Genomic DNA, 9,691 nt, shown 5'->3' with positions numbered 1-9,691 from the left:
AACTGATTCTCTAATCCAACGGCTCATTAATACCTTTTGACTTTCTGAAACAATGTCACCACCGGTTCACCCCTTCACCGATCCCAACCCATTATTAAGAAAAAATTGGTCAATCCCTTTCTCAGTTCCTCTCTCTCCTAAACCTCCACGTGGAATCATCTCATTGGTCTAGTCCTTTGATGGCAGGCAGATCAGAAACGACATCACATAAGAGAAAATGAAATCTATAAAGTGAAAGAGCACCATCAGTTTGACTTTAGCGTACAATCTCTCAATTTTTAAATCCCCCCGCTCCCCCCTCCAATATTTCTCACTGTTTTTTCCAAATTCTTAATCAACTTTTTACGTTTTTCTCAAATCTCTTTGAGTTGAGATTTCTTTTAGAGTATAAAATTTGGTTCTTGAATGGTTTTGGGAATATGGCTGTGGAGTTGATGACAGGATACAGAACTGCCGCCGCAGGTTTTACGTCAAAAATGGAAGAACACGCCGCCCAAGAAGCACTGCCGGGGTGCAAAGCGTGGAGCAGCTAATCAGATTGATTTCTGAATCCCAAAACCAGCAAACTTTCCAAGAATCGTCATCTTCAAAAGCCATGAATACAGAATACCAAGCGGTTGCAGAAGTGGCGGTGAACAAATTCAAGAGCTTTATTTCATTGCTCGACCACAAACGGACAGGTCATGCCCGGTTCAGGCGAGGCCCGGTTATGAATTCCAATAATAATCAGCAGAAATCGAGAAAGGATCTGATTCGGAACCGATTGGGATACTGCAGAATCGGCCCATGTTTCCACAAAGTATTTGTGAAATGATGGAAAAAAAATAGTCCCACGGGAAGAATTTGTTGGGACCGATTGACCAATAATGCAGGAATTGAGATTTAATGAATTCCACTTGTTGTAATTGAAGTATTGAACAAGATCACAAATAACCATGAACAAAATTAAAGTAAAGAAATAAAAGAACTGGTAGAGGAACGATATTATTTTATTCAATCAATGAAAGGAGGGAATTACAACAATAATGACTTTTTCATAAAACTGACAGAGGAGTCTTGTATTTATAGTATAAAATTTAGTCCTAAAAGAGTTCAAAAAAAGGTAACAAATCTAATGTAATTTAGACTCCTATTTGAGTCACACTTCTAACAATCTCCACCTTGACTCAAATTTCGGTGCAATGAACAAAGCTCCAAAATTTCTCCACCTTGAAAAATAATCCGTCTGCATCAGAATGAACTGACCAATCTCCTCAACGCAATAACCAAACTCTCCACGATAACACGTTCCCCCGCCCGACGTCCACAAGCGACACCCGAACCCAAACCTGGGTTTCCAAAATTCCTCTTGGAATTAACAATCACTGGACAGGGTCGAAATACACCCTATAGCAGAAACCACACCAAATGCACAATCAGAAGGTCCCTTACCAATATTGTCACCTTCAATGATTTTTAAAGCATTACAGATATCTCTAAAACTATACCTACGCTCCATGAGTCCATTGGAATTACAAGAACACAGTGTACTCTCTAAAATTGGTGGCAAAGCGGAATCACCAACACTCCTTTGAGCAAAGTTCTGAACTGACCTAAAGAAAAACCCTAGAGGTATTGTACCAAATTGAATGTCCACCACGGTACTGAACTTGTTCAAATGTCTCTGAATTGGTTCTGCGCTCCCCTGCAAGATGTACAACTGGGATTTCCTTCGTCCTTCCAGTACAACCCGGACACCCCTTCGAACTTTCAAGACCCCCCCATCCACCTCCACCAGAAAATTTGTACCCTTTTTCATCTAAGGTACTAAGTGATATGAGATTCTTTGTCAAGTCTGGAACATGACGAACCTGATCAAGTGTCCTCACTGTTTCATCTTGTAGCCTCAATCTGACCCGACCGATTCCTGCAACCCGACAAGATTGGTTGTTTCTCATGACAACTCCACCTTGCTTCACCGTCTCATATGTTTGAAACAAAGCCCTATTGGAACACATATGATACGAACAAGCAGAATCCACTCCTCAGGTTTGGATTCCCCGTCAGATGCAGCCAACATCACATCTCCATCATCACAAAAATTTTCAGCAATATTAGTTTCGTTCGAATTACCTGATTGCCCCGCATCATTTGCATGTAAATCACCTTTACCATGCAACTTGTCGCAATCTTTCTTGATGTGTCCTTTCCTCTTGCAGTAATAACAATACACATTGCTGTACTTCACCTTCGATCTATCCCTCCGTCGATCACCATGAGTAACAAGAGCATCCCCACTCCTAGATGCAGGATCTCCAACCAACAACTCCATTTTCTCTTTTGAGAATAAGGCGTCGTGTACCTCCTCAATGGATAACGTGTCACGACTATATAGAATAGTATCACGAAATGACGAAAAAAATTGGGTAGCGAACACAACAGGACCAAGGCTAGATCATTTTCATCATATTTTACCTCTAACATCTCCAAATCTGCAACGATCTCCTTGAACACGGTAAGGTGGTCCTGCAGTGACCCTCATTCTGCCATGCGATGAGAATACAACATCTGCTTTAGAGTCAGTTTGCTCGTCAAACTCTTTGTCATGCACAACTGCTCCAACTTGAGCTACAAAGCAGCCGCTGTCTTCTCCTTCAAAATATCTTGTAGCAAATTGTTGGATAAATGAAGTTGGATTTGTGCTAAAGCCTTCCGATCCTTCCATTTTTTGTCCTCCATAGACAAATTTGCTGGCATCCTATCAAAACTCAGCTAAGCATCATCAAGATCCATCTGCGTCAACACAGCTCTCACCTTTACTTACCACAGCGAAAATCTTGTATTGCGGTCCAATAGCGAAATTTCATACTTCAACGAATTCATCTCTGAAAAATCTCAATCAAATCACGAAGAACTTGCAACACCCAAAATTGAAAACTACCGAACGTGCAATGGGCAAAATAGTCCAGAACCACAATTTTTTTTCCCAAAACTGAAATTGGACACCACCACAAGGTCCGTCTCGTCGTCCGGAGAAAACTGCCTGAAGACACTATAGTCGAAAACCGCCGCACACGCCGCCACTCTCCTCACCGGAGTTCCACCGCCGGCGACTATCGGAAACCCGTCGACAACCTGTGACCCTTTCTGGATCGTTTCTACCTGCTGAGTCCACTGGTGGTGTTCGTTTCTCCAAACTCTTTTTGGTTTGACCAGAAAATGCAAAAAATAGATTTGGCAGAAAGTCGAAAAATTGGACAGATTCGTTTTTTGATTTTCTGGTAATTTTCAGACGATTTTTCGATCAATTTCAGGCCAAAAATCCACCAATAACCCTGCTCTGATACCACTTGTTGGGACCGATTGACTAATAATGCAGGAATTCAGATTTAATAAATTCCACTTGTTGTAATTGAAGTATTGAACAAGATCACAAATAACCACGAACAAAATTAAAATAAAGAAATAAAAGAACTGACAAAGGAACGATATTATTTTATTCAATCAATGAAATGAGAGAATTACAGCAATAATGGCTTCTTCATAAAACTGACAGAAGAGCCTTGTATTTATAGTATAAATCTAGCCCTAAAAGAGTCTCAAAAAAGGTAAGAAATCTAATGCAATTTAGACTACTATTTGAGTCACACTTCTAACGGAATTTATAGTCCGACACCGATTCAGATGCTGCCGCCACTTTTGCACCACCATCAGTTGGTCAGGAATGGGTCAATTGAGAGGAAAGAATCGTCGACCACCATAAATTTTGCTTCACCGGTGAATTCATGCATGACGTCGAGTTTTCAGATTACAAACCTTTTGTAGGTGCCGTTCGCCGGCCGGCCATCGCTCTCTACGTCATTGTTTAAACAAAAGTGCAGCTCGATGGATGACGCGAATGTTAAGTGTGGGGGTGGGTCGTCCGCTACTCGTTGCCATTGTCCCAAGAAAAGGTCAAAAGCAACCCTATGAAATGAAAGAAAAAAATCCATTTAATAATTATAATCTTAATTAAGATTTTATTCTAATTATAATTAAGATTCCTCCCATTATAATCAAGATTTTAGCAGTTATATTTGATTATTTTTTCATTAATTAGGAAATCAAGCATGAAGAGGAGGTTGGAAAAATTGGCCGACTTTGGCAAGAGTTTTGAGTGGGACCCGATTGTTCAATTTGGAAGATGAAAGTTGATTTGTGTTCTCCTCCGTGAGTACATCGAAATCATATACTTACTTGCCAAAGTTGATGCTCAGGTGAATGAGAAACTGAGGCTCAAAGTGTGCCACTCAAAAGGGAGTTTATGTGGGAAAAATGAATTTGTCCCACATAGAAAAAAGATGAGGAACTCCAAAGGTCATTGCCATTAATGGTAGCCTAGCCTATAAATAGTGGCTCATTTTCCTCATTTCAACACACAAAAAAGCAAAAGCTTTCAAGTTTAGAATACACTAGAAATTCATTTGCATAGAGTTCTCTCTTGGTGGTAGTGTAGTTCAGGCACTAGTTCAGTTCGCCGAAGTGGTTTCTGCGATGCTCGAAAGCTACTGATTTTACCATTGTATCTTGGGAAACGAACGCTCATTTTAAACCTCAAGCACGGACGGTGAGGACGCGAATCTATTTTAAGGAAACTGTGTGTAACACAGGCCTCGGGTTAAAATTCTATGTTTCGGTTGTTTAATTCATGCAATTTTTCGTATTAAATTTAAAGTCCATACTTCATGAATTTATGATGTAATGTTCGTATGCTTCATAAATTTTAAATTCTATTGGAACAAAAGTTATTTGTTGGAAATAAAACTTTCAATGATCTGGTGAAAATTCGATATACGGTTGTTTGAATTTTGTTGATTTGCATAGTTGCAAAATTGGAAGGCTTTGTCAAAAAGATCTAAACTGTCTAAGAAGAGTTTGGAATTTATGCGGTCCAGTTGTGACACCCCTCCTCATCTGGGAGTCTTTTAATTACGCATTATTCAAATTGACGAGACGAAAGACAACATTTCCCAATTTTATCCACATACACTGAATTTCCTACAAGCTTAAAACAGATTTTCAGAAAGGAAAATTTGGTTTCCTATATTGATTATCTCTGAACTGATTCGTTTCTTATATTTGTTATATTGTGGAAACTAATTTGTTGTTTGGTTCTTTCGGAAGATGAAATGGCAACCGGTTCCACCAACATAGATTCCAACATCGATGTGTCCCAAGCTGAAAGTACCCAATTTCAGGCTGTGGGTTCTTTTATGGGTACAGGGCCTAGTTCGGCTATGGGTGCAGCTATGGCTGCAGGGCCTAGCTCTGTTATGGCACAGACTGTGGCTCCAATGCCAAGTCGTGTTGTGAGCCAACATGTGGCTAATGTTCCGATTAATGTACCAGTTAACCATGGAAAAAAGTTGAAGAAATTCAACGGCTTGAATTTCAAGAGGTGGCAGCAAAAAATATTGTTCTATCTGACCACCTTGAATCTTGCGAGATTCTTGACTGAAAGTCAACAAGAGTTCCGAAAAAAAGTGGTTCAATCCTGGTGTGGCTAAGGCCAATATTGTTGAACATGGTCAAGGTAGTAAGAACTACAAAACCAAAGCTGGGCCATCCGGTGGAAAAGGGATCAAGCTGGGACCAAAAGAGGGCATTCCTAAGAAGAAATTTCAAGGGAAGTGTTTCAACTGTGACAAAGTAGGCCACAAATCTTCGGAGTGCAGATTGCCAAAGAAGAAGAAAGAAGCAAATGTGGTTGACTACATGGCACATGATGTGTCGGAGATGAGTCTCGCAGCAGTCATTTCTGAAATGAACATGGTGGGTTCTAACCCAAAAGAATGGTGAATTGACACCGGAGCTACGAGACATGTGTGCTCTGATAAAGAGTTATATACTGATTTTGAAGCAGTTGAGAATGGAGAGAAGTTGTTCATGGAAAATTCAGCAACTTCTGAAATCAAGGGCCAAGGAAAGTGGTTCTAAAGATGACTTCGGGAAAAGAGCTGACTCTCAACAACGTGCTGTATGTGCCAGAAATCCGCAAGAACCTTGTGTACGGGTTACTTTTGAATAAGCATGGTTTTCGCATTGTGTTTGAGTCAGACAAGGTCATCTTGTCGAAAAGTGGAATGTTTGTCGGAAAAGGTTATGTTTCCGATGGAATGTTTAAACTCAATGTAATGGTTGTTAAACCAAAAATGAATAATAAAGTGAATGCTTCTGTTTACTTGCTTGAGACTTCCAATGTGTGGCATGGTAGACTAGGACACGTTAACTATGATATTTTACGTAGGCTAGTTAACTTGAAATGTATACCAGCATTCCATATTGATTCCAAACATAAGTGTGAGACTTGTGTTGAAGCAAAATTGACTAGGTCGTCATTTAAGTCAATTGAACGAAATAGGAAATCACTTGATTTAATTCACAGTGATATATGTGATTTAAATTTTGTACAAACAAGAGGTGGCAACAAGTATTTCATTACTTTTGTCGACGATAGCACGCAATACTGCTATGTGTATTTGCTAAAAAGCAAGGATGAAGCGATAGAGAAATTTGTTCTCTATAAGAATGAAGTTGAAAATCAACTTAACAAGAAAATTAAGGTGCTAAGAAGCGATCGAGGTGGTGAGTATGAAGCACCGTTTGCTGAATTCTGTGCACAACACGGAATCATGCATGAAACCACCGTACCGTATTCACCGCAACAAAATGGTGTTAGCTGAAAGGAAAAATCGCACTTTAAAGGAGATGATGAATGCAATGCTAGTAAGTTCTGGATTACCTCAGAACATATGGGGGGATATTGTATTATCAGCAAATTACTTTTTGAATAAGGTGCCCCGAAAGAAAATGAAGAAGACCCCTTATGAGTTATGAAAAGGAAGAACGCCTTCCTATAAATACTTACGAGTGTGGGGGTGTCTTGCTAAAATGACTATCCCAACTCCAAAGAAGGTGAAGATAGGCCTGAAAACTGTAGATTGCATATTCATTGGATATGCACATAACAGTAGTGCTTGTCGGTTTCTCGTATATGAATCTAAAATCCAAGATATATACAGAAACACGATAATGGAGTCGAGAAACGCTTCATTCTTTGAACATGTGTTTCCATGCAGGTCCGAAGAAGAGGCAAGTTCTTCTAAACGGACGTATGAGACTATGACTGAACATAGTCAGGACCAAAAACTAGAAGAGGAGGTTGAGGTTGATCCTAGACGTAGCAAAAGGGAAAGGACAGAAAAATCTTATGGTCCGAATCTTCTGACCTATATGCTAGAAAGTGAACCTCAAAGCTATCAAGAGTTTGTGAACTCCTCCGAAGGACCTCAATGGAAAGAGGTCATTAAAGGTGAAATAGATTCTATCCTGCAAAATCATACATGGAAGCTAGTGGATCTTCCACCAAGAAGTAAACCACTAGGCTACAAGTGGATTTTCAAACGAAAAATGAAAGCAGATGGAACTATTGAAAAATATAAGACCAGGTTGGTAATAAAAGGTTACCGACAACGGGAAGGTCTTGATTACTTTGATACATATTCTCCAGTAACGAGAATAATATCCATTAGAATGATACTTGCGATTGCTGCTTTGCGAAATATTGAAGTACATCAAATGGATGTTAAGACTGCCTTCTTGAACGGAGACTTAGATGAAGAAATCTATATGAAACAACCAGAAGGGTTTTCGTCTCCAGGGCAGGAAAAGAAAGTGTGTAAATTGATGAAGTTATTGTATGGCTTGAAACAAGCACCAAAACAATGGCATGAGAAATTTGACAGTGTCATGATGGAGAGTGGATTTAAGATGAACGAGTGTGACAAATGTGTTTACGTCAAAGACACTAAAGACGGATATGTCATCTTATATCTTTACGTTGACGACATGCTTATTATTGGCAGTGACAATAAGATGATTGAATCCACTAAAAATATGTTAAACTCGAGGTTTGACATGAAAGATATGGGTTTAGCTGATGTTATACTTGGAGTGAAAATCTCAAGAACATCAAATGGGCTTGTTCTAAGTCAGTCACATTATGTGGACAGAATTTTAGGAAAATTTTATAAGGATGATACTGACTTGGCTAGAACACCAATAGATACTAGTCAACATCTGTCTAAAAGCAGAGGAGAAAATATCTCTTAAGTAGAATACTCGAGAGTTATCTGAAGTCTAATGTACTTAATGAGCTGTACTAGACCAGGCATAGTCTACACAGTCAGTAAACTGAGTAGATACACGAGTAATCCAGGAGCTGATCACTGGAAAGGAATAGTAAGAGTACTAAGGTACTTAAGATATACTCGTAATTTTAGACTGCACTATAGCATATATCCAGCGGTCATTGAAGGATATAGTGATGGTAATTGGATATCCGACATAAAAGACTCAAAGTCCACAAGTGGATTTGTGTTCACTTTGGCAGTTGCAGCTATATCATTGAAATCTTCTAAACAAACAGTGATAGCTAGATCCACTATGGAATCTGAGTTTATAGCTCTAGATAAAAGTGGTGAAGAGACTGAGTGGCTACGCAACTTCTTAGAGGATATTCCAAGATGGTCAAAGCCTGTGCCAACAATTTGCATATATTGTGATAGTCAATCGGCAATTGGAAGGGCATAGAACAACATGTATAATGGTAAGTCTAGACATATAGGTCGTAGACATAATACCATTAGGCAACTACTCTCAACTGAAGTTATCACTATTGATTATGTAAAGTCAAAGGATAACATTGCGGATTCGCTAACCAAAGGGTTAAATAGAGAGTTAATTGAGAAATCATTGAGAGGAATGAGACTTAAGCTCTTGAATGGATAAGTTAATACAAAGGAAAACCCAACCTAGTTGACTAGAGATCCCAAGATCTAGGTTCAAAGGGACAACTTAATTGTAAATACTTGATAGAATCACTGTGGGGGATATTACCTCCTGTCCATTCCTGTGATGCGACAGTGATGCCCGTAAAGATAAAGGATAAGCAATAGGCTTTTAATGATTCTTATGCGTCGAAAATCGAGCCAAGTAATGCGGGTTACTTGTAATAAGAAATCACCTATGTGAGAGAGAAGTGGGCCGCTTCTAAGGGAATTGTGTGGGGGCGCAATTCTTGTGAACTCTCACAGAACCAGGCGTATGTTCATTGCCAAAACGAACATAATAATGAGAACTGAAATGTGTTAGGAAGAATCCTATGTGAAGTGTATCATCGTTTACATAAACGATAGAACAGTTTAAGGACATCGCGTCTACTGGTCAGCCAGTGAAGTAAATATGCTTTCACAAGCGAAGGTTCAAAGGGTAACACCTACCTATCGTATGCAGGTTTCAACTGTTGAACTATATCACCAAGTCATCATGTGTCACATTCATAAGTCGTCATGTGTCACATGCATGAGTCGCTCTCAATTTTCATTCATGTGGGGGGATTGTTGGAAAAATTGGCCGACTTTGGCACGAGTTTTGAGTGGGACCGGTTGTTCAATTTGGAAGATGAAAGTTGATTTGTGTTCTCCTCCATGAGTACATCGAAATCATATACTTACTTGCCAAAGTTGATGCTCGGGTGAATGAGAAATTGAGGCTCAAAGTGTGCCACTCAAAAGGGAGTTTATGTGGGGAAAATGAATTTGTCCCACATAGGAAAAAGATGAGGAACTCCAAAGGTCATTGCCATTAATGGTAGCCTAGCCTATAAATAGTG

At 39.4% G+C, this 9,691-nt stretch overlaps 1 pseudogene; it reads left to right on the top strand.

The window, feature by feature from the left end:
* The first annotated feature begins 292 nt into the window (after positions 1–292).
* The window catches only part of LOC111383533, a 10,375-nt pseudogene continuing 976 nt past the window's right edge, over positions 293–9,691 (top strand).

Source organism: Olea europaea, unplaced genomic scaffold, assembly GCF_002742605.1.
Source record: "Olea europaea var. sylvestris unplaced genomic scaffold, O_europaea_v1 scaffold2709, whole genome shotgun sequence".
Classification (NCBI taxonomy): Eukaryota; Viridiplantae; Streptophyta; class Magnoliopsida; order Lamiales; family Oleaceae; genus Olea; species Olea europaea.
Note: the sequence above shows the minus strand (reverse complement) of the source record. Positions and strands in the feature narration are given on the sequence as shown.